Source organism: Bufo bufo, chromosome 4, assembly GCF_905171765.1.
Source record: "Bufo bufo chromosome 4, aBufBuf1.1, whole genome shotgun sequence".
NCBI lineage: Eukaryota > Metazoa > Chordata > Amphibia > Anura > Bufonidae > Bufo > Bufo bufo.
In genome coordinates, this window is record NC_053392.1 from 613,333,590 (window position 1) to 613,346,116 (window position 12,527).

At 43.8% G+C, this 12,527-nt stretch overlaps 1 long non-coding RNA gene across 2 annotated transcripts; it reads right to left on the reverse strand.

Annotated features, from left to right (window-relative positions):
• Window positions 1-16: 16 nt before the first annotated feature.
• On the reverse strand, window positions 17-3,578 carry LOC120999771. 2 transcript variants are annotated; one of them, XR_005778635.1, is made up of 3 exons: window positions 3,537-3,578; window positions 179-289; window positions 17-66 (listed from the first exon to the last, which is right to left on the reverse strand). It is a non-coding gene; the product is annotated as an uncharacterized LOC120999771 (long non-coding RNA). The 2 variants fall into 2 exon arrangements; XR_005778634.1 differs by having other exon boundaries at window positions 179-321.
• Between the last annotated feature and the right edge of the window lie 8,949 nt (window positions 3,579-12,527).

A 12,527-nucleotide genomic window follows, 5' to 3' on the forward strand; every position in this document is an offset into this window, starting at 1 on the left:
GCTCCGTCCTCCTGACACACGGGGTGTCACACACTCAACGGACAACTTCTTCACTACTGTGTAATCCTGTGTATGGGGAGACGCCGATCACTACAGAGATTCTAAGAATCCTTCACCTTTCCAGACATTTCCCTGGTTTATTACTAGAGATAAGAGTGATGTCATGTGAGACTCTCACCTCTCCAGTTATCAAGGAGATGATCTCCAGGGTGAGGTCTAATATCCTTCCAGCCATGTGGTCTCTGTCCTTCTCCATCCTTGGTGGGTCATTGATGGAAAGAACCATCGTCTTTCATAAGAAAATTCCTGTACCTAAGAAATCTGAGGGAAACAAGAAGGACTGAGAGCAAAATTACATTTGAAGGAAGATCTCACATGAAGTAAAGTGTCTCACGGGCTGTATATTATTAGAGGAGTTGTCCCATCATGAGAACTTATCCATAGAATAGGTGATTAGTATCTGATTGATGGGGTTACAATCTTTTAGTAAGAACATCACTCACACGTTTGCTCTTGCTCCATTCATTTGAACAGACGTATCACACATATCTGTGACTGCTGCTCTGTTCAACCTGGCACCTCATTTCTGTGATGGATAGGGGTCCCAGTGGTCAGACCCCCACTATATAAGTGAATGGGGCTGCGTGAAAATCGCAAGCATTTGCAAGCAAGTGCGGATGCGGTGCGATTTTCACGCACGGTTGCTAGGAGACGATCGGGATGGTAACCCGATCTTTATTATTTTACCTTATAACATGGTTATAAGGGAAAATAATAGCATTCTTAATAGAGAATGCATAGTACAATAGGGCTGGAGGGGTTAAAAAAATATATATATAATTTAACTCACCTTAATCCACTTGCTCGCGCAGCCCGTCTTCTCTTCTGTCTTCATCTTTGCTGTGCACAGGAAAAGGACCTGTGGTGACGTCACTGCGGTCATCACATGGTCCGTGACTTGATCCATCACCATGGTGATGGATCATGTGATGGACCATGTGATGAGCACGGTGACGTCATCAAAGGTCCTATTCCTCAAAGAAGAAGAAAGAAGAGATGCCGGCTGCGCGATCAAGTGGATTAAGGTGCGTTTAATTATTTTTATTTATTTTTTAACCCCTCCAACCCTATTGTACTATGCACTCTGTATTCAGAATGCTATTATTTTCCCTTATATCCATGTTATAAGGGAAAATAATAAAATCTACACAACACCTAACCCAAGCCCGAACTTCTGTGAAGAAGTCCGGGTTCGGGTCTGGGTACCAAACATGCCGAGTTTTCTCACGCGCGTGCAAAACACATTACAATGTTTTGCACTCGCGCGAAAAAATAGCGCATTTTCCCGCAACGCACCAGCACCTTATCCGGGCCAAAAACATGACGCCCGTGTGAAAGAGGCCTATAAGAACCTCCACAGCAGCCCTTGTATACAGTACATTGCAGATATGAGAGAGAGAGCAGTGTTATTGCTGTGTCATTACATTAGATAGTTAGTTAGCTTATATATATAATACAGATAGTTATTGGGAGATAGTCAGTGTAGGTTATATCCGGATATAGTGGAGCTGATAGGTTCCAGTGCAGGGTGTTAGGTAGTGTGATAGGGATTAGTGTACTGTGCATTTTCTCCAATCTCAGGAAACTTCTAGCAGCTTGGGAAATGTAGCTATATGAGCATATTAGAAACATAGAATGTGTCGGCAGATAAGAACCATTTGGCCCATCTAGTCTGCCCAATATACTGAATACTATGGATAGCCCCCGGCCCTATCTTATATGAAGGATGGCCTTATGCCTATCCCATGCATGCTTAAACTCCTCCACTGTATTTGCAGCTACCACTTCTGCAGGAAGGCTATTCCATGCATCCACTACTCTCTCAGTAAAGTAATACTTCCTGATATTACTTTTAAACCTTTGCCCCTCTAACTATGTCCTCTTGTAGCAGTTTTTCTTCTTGTAAATCTTCTCTCCTCTTTTACCTTGTTGATTCCCTTTATGTATTTAGCAGTTTCTATCATATCCCCTCTGTCTCTTCTTTCTTCCAAGCTATACATATTAAGGTCCTTTAACCTTTCCTGGTAAGTTTTATCCTGCAATCCATGTACTAGTTTAGTAGCTCTTCTCTGAACTCTCTCCAAAGTATCAGTATCCTTCTGGAGATATGGTCTCCAGTACTGAGCACAATACTCCAGATGAGGTCTCACTAGTGCTCTGTAGAGCGGCATGAGCGCCTCCCTCTGTCTACTGGTAATGCATCTCCCTATACACCCAAGCATTCTGCTAGCATCTCCTGCTGCTCTATGACATTGTCTGCCTACCTTTAAGTCTTCTGAAATAACGACCCCCTAAATCCCTTCCCTCAGATACTGAGGTTAGGACTGTATCACTGATTTTATATTCTGCTCTTGGGTTTTTACGGCCCAGGTGCATTATCTTGCACTTATCAACATTAAATTTTAGTTGCCAGATTTTTGACCATTCCTCTAGTTTTCCTAAGTCCTTTTCCATTTGGCGTTTCCCTCCAGGAACATCAACCCTGTTACAAATCTTTGTGTCATCAGTAAAAAGACACACCTTACCATCGAGGCTTTCTGCAATTTCGCTGATAAAGATATTAAACAATATGGGTCCCAGAACAGATCCCTGAGGTACCCCACTGGTAACAAGACCTTGGTCTGAATATACTCCATTGACTACAACCCATATTACACTGCCGATTTTTGCAATCAAGAAAATAATGACTGGAAATCACAAATTCTAGAATTTCACGAATTTATTGCGAATATTAGGGCAAAAATTTACGAAATATTGCGAAAACGGATATTGCCCATGCTGCTCCTCACTATATGCTGACAACATACAATAGATCAACAATTGGATCTTCTATGTGAACATAATAATGACCCGCTTGTCTCCAGCACATCGCCCTGTGGAAGTGACTGAATGATGGTTTATGTGGCCATTTGTTGGAATTATCTGTAAAAGTCCTTAAACAAGTAGCGATTGATTTATTATACTGTCAATATCGGCAGAAATCTCCTCTATCGATGTGTCTTCCATACCGAGTTATTGACCATAATAAAATATATTAGTCAGCTGGTCGCCACTAACTCCACTTGGTTCTGTATTTTATTATTTAAATCTCTGTCACCCCCTCCAAAAGGGGCGTGATCTAATGGGATCGAGGGCGTGGCTTAGCTGAGTCAGGGGCGGGGTTGTGAAAGTCCAGCTTTTGAGGGTGGTCTGAGTGGCCACCCTACACTGACTCCATATCTTAGTGACATCACAGAACACTGTGTGATGGAAGACCCCTCTAATCCAGGAGAACAGCCTCTTACAGGGGTCTGGGGGTCTCCTAATATTCCAGGGGGAGAGCAGACATGTCTGAGGAGAACTCCCCTCCTGACCTCCAGACTGTGTGAGCAGAGACTCTCTATGGCCGGTGCTGCCCCCTGCTGGCTGGACCTGCTATATGTCACCTATAGAACCGCTCCATTCTAATAAACCCAGAACCAAGACCAATAACTGACCTGCAGATCTCACCTCCTGGGGCTGCAGGACCTGCGATGACGTCACACTGGTCACATGACAGGAAGTGCTACACACTAGTGCTACCTCTACTGCTTTACTCCTCCCCTCATGTGACCGATCACATGACTGTGATGTCATCAAAGGTCCTGTAGTCACTAGGATATAAGATCTACAGATAGGCAAGGGTTGTGTCTAGAGATGAGCGATTCGACTTCGGATGAAACATCTGAAGTCGATTCGCATAAAACTTTGTTCCAATACTGTACGGACCCGGAGCTCTGTATAGTATTAGAATGTATTGGCCCCAATGAGCCGAAGTTATTGCTTTGTGAAGTCTCATGAGACTTCGCGCAATAACTTCAGAAATTAATTTCTACTGTAAAAAAACTTTTCCCGAACTCGGGTTCGGTTCGGTTCAGTCGCTCATCCCTAGTCGTGTCTAATGAGGTTAGGGTTGCACCTAGAATGTATGGGCATCTGAGAGTATTTAGCCCCTCCCCCAAATTGTTCTACAAACTAATGTTCTCCACTTTTACCCTAATCCTAAAAAGGAAAGCGCACAGAACGTTAGTGTAGCCTCCTCCAACATACAGCCGAGATAGGAAGGATCTAGGTAAACCATACTTCCCAACTTTTTGGATGGTCAAAGAGGGACACTTTTGGTCGATTTCGTGAAAGATCAAATTACCCTTCCTATTTATACACTTCAATAGTTTTCTTTTACACAATAGAGCAAACATTTTCTGAATATAGACATTTCTAAAATTTAAATTGTATCAAAAGATGAAATAATATACAAGGTGGACTCTAATATACAGATAGGAACCAGAGAAACACCTTCTGGATCAATATTGTAAATGTACAGTGCCTTCAAAAGTATTCATACCCCTTGAAATATTTCACGTTACACCCACAAACTTAAAATATATTTTATGGGGATTTTATGTGATCGACCGTCACAAAGTAGCAAGTATGTGTGAAGTGAAAAGAAAATAATACATGGCTTTCAAAAATTTTAATAAATAGAAATGTGCTGTGTATGACGTGCATTTGTATCCCCCCCTCCTCCTAGTCAGTACTCTGTAGGACCACCTTTCACTGCAGAGCTCGCACTCAGTCAGATTGGACGGAGCGTCAGTGAGCAGTAATTTCCAAGTATTGCCACAGATTCTCAATGGGATTGAGGTCTGGACTGTGAATGGGCCATTCTAACACACGAAGATGCTTTGATCTAAAACTTTCCATTGTAGCTCTGGCTGGATGTAAGGGTCCTTGTCCTCCTGGAAGGTGAACCTACGCCCCAGTCTCAAGTCTTTTGCAGCCCCTACCAGGTTTTCCTCCAGGATTGCCCTGTGTTTAGCTCCAGCCATCTTCCCATCGACTCTGACCGGCTTCCCTGTCCCTGCTGAAGAAAAGCCTCGCCCATGATGCTGCCACCACCATGTTTCATGGTCGGGATGGTTTGTTCAGGGTGATGTGCAGGGTTAGTTTTCCACCACACATTTAGCCAAAAAAGTTCCACTTTGGTCTCATCTGATTAGGGCACCTTCTTCTACGTGTTTGCGGAGTTCCCTACACGGCTTTTGGCAAACTGCAAAGGGGACTTCTTATGGCTTGTTTTAAAAAATGACTTTCTTCTTGCCACTTTTCCATAAAGGCCAGATTTGTGTCCACAACTAATAGTTGTCCTGTGGACAGTTTCTCCCACCTGAGCCGTGAATCTCTGTAGTTCCTCCAGCGAGACCATGAGCCTTTTGGCTGCTTATCTAATTAGTGCTCTCCTTGCCTGGGCTGTCAGTTTAGGTGGACGGCCATGTCTTGGTAGGTTTGCAGTTGTGCCATACTCTTCCATTTTCGGATGATGGATTGAACAGTGCTCCATGAGATGTTCAGAGCTTGGGATATTATTTTTATAACCTAACCCTGCTTTATACTCCTCCACAACTTTATCCCTGACCTGTCTGGTATGTTCCTTGGTTTTCATGATGCTGTTTGATCACTAATGTTCTCTAACAAACCTCGGAGGCCTTCACAGAACAGCTGTAGTTATGCCTCATTCACACGTTAGTGTTTTAGTCAGTGATTTCCATCAGTGATTGCGAGCCAAAACCAGGTGCGGCTCTAAACACAGAACAGGTGCAGATCTTTCCCCTTATACCTTATTTCTCTGGAGGCTCCAATCCTGGTTTTGGCTCACAATCATTGATGGAAATCACTGACCAAACACTGACATGTGAATGAGGCTTTATACTGAGAATACATTAATTGGACTCTGTTTACTAACTAGGTGACTTCTGAAGGCAATCGGTCACACAGGATTTTATTTAGGGGTATCAGAACACCTGTTGCTTGGCCCGCCCTGTTAGCCTCTTGCGTCATTCAGTGTACTGGCCGAGATCTCACGAGTGCACAGTTCACCGCCTGCCCGGGCATGCGCACTGTGATGACCATTAGGGGCAGTGGCATCGCTCCATGCAGTGCGCATGCGCCGGCGCGATCTTGGACAGTACTCTAGATGGGCAAGGAGCTCACAGGGAGGGCCAAGCAAAAGGCTGGGGTTGGGTTATCTGAGAGGAAGGCAAAGCGACCTGGGCACTTACAGCCCGAACTCCACCCTGGGCACTTGCGAGGCCTCATTCACATATGAATAAAACAGTGTTTTTGCCTCTGGTGAACTTCAGAACAAAACAACAAAGGTACCATTTGACTCATGTATAGTTATGCTACAGCGCTATGTAAGCAGTGTATAATGGCAAACTGTGGTGACAGACTCCCTTTAAAACACGGCTATCCAGTAGTTATCACCTTGCTTGATGCTAATGGTTCTCTTACGAGGAGCTTACTCAATGACCCAGTTATTTCAGGTCCCCCCCCCATACTGCAATGGTTAGTCATTCACCTTAGCAACTATTCCACTGTGTGTCTTCTCCAGACCAGGATCATTAGTGCTAAGACGTCATTGCCATGCTTCAGTTTATTCAGTACATATGAAAGGATGGAGGTGGAGTGAAGGAAACCTATTTCTGTTGGGGATGGGAGGATGTCTATTGAGGAGGAGGCGGATAAGTACAGCACAAACGTGGAGGTGTCAATAGCACCTGGCCTTGGTGTGGTGCAGTCTCACTGTTGCCACGCTCAACATTGACCCAGTAGAGCATGAAAATATGTACTGTCCCTGGCTATGCTGTGCTACTTGCTGCATTGTGACAATTCCAAGGAGCGGCCCTCATTCTTTGGTATGGTAGGCTACTTTCACACTTGCGTTGTTGTCTTCCGGCAGAGGATCTCAATACCGGAAGAAAATGTTTCCGCTTAGACCTTGGGCATTCTGAATGGAAAGAGATCATTTCAGGATGTCTTCTTTCTGGGCACATTCCGTTTTGTGACAAGCCTAGAAGGAAAGGTAAAGATCTTCTGGAAACAAGTGCGCAGGTGCGGGATCTCAGCGCTAGACCAGAGGGTCTAGTACTGTCAATCAAAAGGCATGGGGAGCGATTAACTGGAGAAGGGCATCATTAGGAAGTAACAGGGGCGTCGCATAAGCAGTGCTCGGATGACATAAGCCCGCCTTTGAGTGCCTGAATACTTTATTTGCATATTTATAAAAGTTGATTTTTAGCCAGCACCAAAACAACTACAAAACAAAGAAAAGTATTGTTTTTATCAGTAGCCTAGTAGGGTTTATATAGCCTGGTAGGGTTAATCCAGATATGTTACTGCTGCTGCAGCATTATGCATAAAGCACTCTTTAGTTTCTTCACATACCACTGTTTTCCTTGAGCTTTTCCCTTGGTTACCATAGTTTTGAAGCTTACATTATGATAATCTTCTCAAGATGGCTCCTCTGCAAGTTCTCTGAGGCCAAAACTGTCTTCCCTCACTTCTCATACTCATTTGCTTTAGCCAGTAGCCTCCTGCCAGCCAATCAGATTGGATTACTGAGAGACCCGCCTTCTCACTCTGAAGCCTGATGCAGGCAGTGTGCAGAACCCCCCCCCCCTCTGTCTTCTGTTTACACTGAGCTGAAGGCAGGGAAGACATAGCAACGCATGGTTAAGGGACCAATTGAAAGGGACAGGGTAGATTCATGAAAGCTGTTATTATAAGGTAATTACAGATCTTTTGATAATCATTGACAGACTAACTCAGGTATACATGCCTAGCTCTAATAAACTAGCAAATAAAAAAAATATGACAGTTACACTTAAATTTTTAAGAGGTAGTGATCACGGCCTGAATTCTTGGAAACCAGGAAAGGAGGGACCCCAGTACATCTAGAAGTGATGGTATCCATATTGTACTGGGGCAACATTTTCCTGGTGAGGACCTCAAACACCAAGGAAGGCTGCGTTCCAAAATCCGAGATATGAAAGGACACCATTTTTCACTGAAAAAGCTGGCCTACGCATAAAGTATTGCTTCAAAGAATAGAACATGTGCATATTGTCATCCTGTATGTATCCTGTAATTTTAACACCTTAGTATACCTTGTGTTAAGTTGGTGGTCTATGCCTGTCCGAGCCTCGAGTTATTCACCAGCATCCTGCTGTCTTTCTGGTGATGCTTGCCTGTCGGTATCCTTTTTTGCGTCCCTGGCAGGCATTGCTGCTGAAGTACTCTGCTCAGGTTCCTGCTCTTGCTTCCCTCTTCCTTGTCTTCTTCAGAGGAGCCCATGCAGCTGGACAGTTAAATTCTTTTAAGATGAGCGCCAAAATAGATGAAGTAATAACTTGCATCTATACTGTGGTGGCAAGGGTCATTATGTCAAGAGCAGTCCACTGAAGGTGGGAAACTCTAGTGCCTGGGGTTGAATGGAAAGATGATCCTGGATGAAAATACTGGGGCTCATTTATTATCTAAGGTCTATTTTAGATCTTATGTGGACCTGGTTCTGAGTGTCTATACCGTGGTGGCAAGGGTCACTATGTGAAGAACTGTCCACTCAAGGCGGGAAACTCTTGTGCCTAGGGTTAACTGGAGAGATGATCTTGGGTGAAAATACTGGAGCTGATTTATTATCTAATGTCTATTTTAGATCTGATGTGGACCTCGTTCTGAGTCTATATTTGCACCAAATTTGCGATCTGAAGAACATCAGTCATAAATGGAGTGCATATGTGGCTTGTGACAGACTATACCAGACTCCAATATATCAACCTAATTTAAAAAGTTGTTTACTTTAAGACAAGACTTGAGGTGGTGTAAAATGCAACTATATGCGCCAGAAGAAGTCTGTTGCATATAGTAAATCCAGTCTAATCCAAGTCTAATCCAATAAACAATACTAAATATACACCTGCTTGATTTTTGTCTAAGGTGTCTAAATCTGTAAAAAGTCAAAAAAAAAGGCCACAATTTTAACTTGAGACAATTTTAGACCAAGTATAGGCACCAACATTGGATAATAAATGAGCCCCACTCTCTGTCCAAAACCAATTATTCAAGTTTTCTTGTCCTGTGGTGACATTCGGTTCAATGAACAGACTGTCTGCTTTTAAAGGTCCAGCGCACACACCTCCTGTTACCCTTAGCCTCTGTCAGCCTTACCATGGATTTGTAAGGCATCCTCACACAGTGCCTGAGCAACACTTTCTAGTTAGCCATTTTCCTGCAAAGGTGCCATATATTCTTTTGCCTTCCCATATGCCAATCTTTGTCTGTTACTGGATTTGACCCTTGGCTGCCTGACCTGATGTCTGGCTGATCCTTGTTTTGACTCTGTGCTGCCTGCCCTGACCTTTGCACTGTTTTCTGGATTGCATGTTCTCTGCTCGCCCGTACCTTGTTTCATAAAAATCAAGGTTCCCCATCATTCTGCACTCAGTACCCCATAATGAAAAAGTGAAACCAGAACCAGGAACTGCTCATCACCTGTCCAATACCTTACCTAGAGTGAACCACAGTGGTTGCATCAAAGACCAGTCAGAGTGGAGCAAAGTACAGAGATATTCTTAATGAAAACCTGATCCAGAGCTCTGAACCTCAGACTGGGCTGAAGGTTCAAGACCAGCCAAAACACAGGAGTGTCTTAGAGACAACTCTGTGAATGTCCTTGCATAGCCCAGCCTGAGCTTTGACTTGAACCCAATAGAACATCCCTGGAGAGATTTGAAAACTTCTGTACAACGATGGTCCCCATCGAACCTGAGAGAACTTGAGAAGATCTGCAGATAAGAATGGCAGAAGATCCCCAAAACCAGGTGTGGAAACCTTGTGGCAACATCCCCAAGAAAACTGAAGGCTGCACTCATGGCCAAAGGGGCTTCAACTAAGTCCTGAGTAAAGGTGCTGAAGACTTGTCAATGCAATATTTTTTTTTCTTTTTCAATAAATTAGCAACGATTTCTAACATCCTGTTTTCACTTTGTCAATATGGGGTATTGAATGCAAAATGATGGGGAAAACTTTAATTTTTTTTATTTTATTTTAGCACAAAGAGGCAACATAACAAAATGTGAAGAAAGTGAAAAGGTCTGGAGGCTTTCGGAAAACATTGTATGTATTACAACCGCAGTCTGATCATTACGACAGTGGCAGTGTCTAAATGATCAGTGTTGTAATAGCGTGCCGCTGGTCTTCTGAGGACTCCTGCCTATACAGTTCTGCTATACCACAGGACCTCAAGGAGAATATTTATAAATCAGAAAGCATCTTTAGGCAGCAGGTCTTACAATAAAGCCACAGACCTGTTACAGTTCTTTATTTCCCCTGTGTGAGTTCTTCGATATTACGCAAAACCTACTCTGTGGCTAAAACATTTTCCACATTCAGAACAGAACAACTATCCTCTCTCCTGTGTGAGATCTTAGATGTTTCATAAGGTTTTATTTCTGTCTAAAATATTTCCCACATTAGGACATGAAAACAGGTTCTCGCCTGTGTTAGTTCTCCGATGTTTAACAAGAACCGATTTTGAATTCCAACCCAAATATTTAAGACATTCTGAACATGAAAGAGGCCTCTCTCCTGTGTGAACTCTTAGATATTTCATAAGATTTGATTTATGTGTAAAATATCTCCCAGATTTGGATATGAAAATTGGTTCTCTCTCCTATGTGAGTTTTCTTATGCATAGCAAGAGTAGATCTTTTGGCAAAACATTTCGCACATTGTCACGAACCAGCAGGTGTGAACCCACTGTGCCACGTGTCCTACCTTCTCTAAGGGCATTGTCTAAGTGAACCCCTGGATCTTCACAGTACCCCTGATAGTAGGGATAGACGTTCCTGAGGGGAACACTAGGTCACTACCTCTTGAGGAGGATAGGCAAACGAGGCAGCTGGTCCAGGCAGACCAGGAGGTACCTGAGAAAGGTTCCAGAGGTGCAGAACCAAAGGATGAGGCACAGGAATAGTCAGACAGGCAAAAGGTCAGGGCAGACTTAACAGGTACAGGTCAGGCAATTCAGGTCGGCAACAGGAGAGTCAACGCAATCAGGCAGGGATACAACAGGTAGCAGAGTCCAGGAATACAGATACGAGTCAGGAACACAAGCTGAAAACAGGAACTTCAGCAGGACACAAGGACCTTGACACTGAGGCATCTGGGAAGGGAGCTAAGCCACTTATAGCCACTTATATATGCGCAGGAGGGCTAGGATAGGTCACAGTGAGGTCACATGACCTAACCCATAAAGCCCAGGAAGTGACGCGCACCGTACCTTAAGGAAGTGCTGCAGGAAACAAACAGCAAGCATGCTGTGGCCAGGGCTGAGAGCAAACTATGGAGCGGATCCCAGAACAACAGCACCCACACAGACAGAACCCAGGACTGCAGTGGTGAATGGGAAGCACTGGCCGCAGATCACCACTGAACTCAGCGGTAAGTAGGGGAACAGCAACGCACAGCTGCCGCTGTTACACACATTCAGGACATAAAAATGGCATCTCCCCTGTGTGAGTTCTCTGATGTTTAAAAAGAACTGATTTCTGACTAAAACATTTCTCACATTCGGGACATGAAAATGACTTTTCTCTTGTGTGAGTTCTTTGATATCCAACAAGATCTGATTTATGGCCGAAACATTTCTCACATTCCGACAATGAAAGGGTCGTCTTCTCAGTGTATTTCTTTGATGAATACCAAGATTTGATTTCTGATTAAAACATTTCCCACAATTGGGATATAAATATGGCTTCTCTCGTCTGTGAGTTATCTTATTTATAACTAGAGTAGATCTTTTGACAAAACATTTCCCACATTTTGAACATGGAAATGGCTTTTTTTTTTATTAAAAAAATCTGTTCTTACCAGTTTAATCTCTGTTTTGTACCCTATCAGGGGCCGGTGTATGGAATAGATTTTAGGAACCGGGAGATGGAAAAAGATGCTTGGTTGGTCCTCTTACTTCCAATTTGGGGCACTGCGCGTGCGCCATGCAATTTCCTGTGCTACCAGATATGAGTGGTATGTTAAGTAGTACTATTCCTATCAGTTTAATCCCTGTTACGTCCCCATGTACACATGCCTGAAAAATTTGGTATTCCAGGCAGAAAGTGCACTAAAACATTTTGGCTTGAACCCTAGTTGGTGGTGGAGAAGTCACGCAAGTCATCCGGCATGCAGAGATAAAATACAGCAACGTGTGGACCATTTTTAGCCCAAGGCAGCTCATCTCATCACCAGACCTTTTTTAGTCAAATGTATCGCCCACTGTCAGTCCCTTCGGGATCCATGCCTCATTCATCTTAATAAAGGTGAGGTAATCTAGACTTTTTTGACCTAGGCGACTTCTCTTCTCAGTGACAATACCTCCTGCTGCACTGAAGGTTCTTTCTGACAGGACACTTGAAGCGGGGCAGGCCAGAAGTTCTATCGCAAATTGGGATAGCTCAGGCCACAGGTCAAGCCTGCACACCCAGTAGTCAAGGGGTTCATCGCTCCTCAGAGTGTCGATATCTGCAGTTAAGGCGAGGTAGTCTGCTACCTGTCGGTCGAGTCGTTCTCTGAGGGTGGACCCCGAAGGGCTGTGGCGATGCGTAGGACATAAA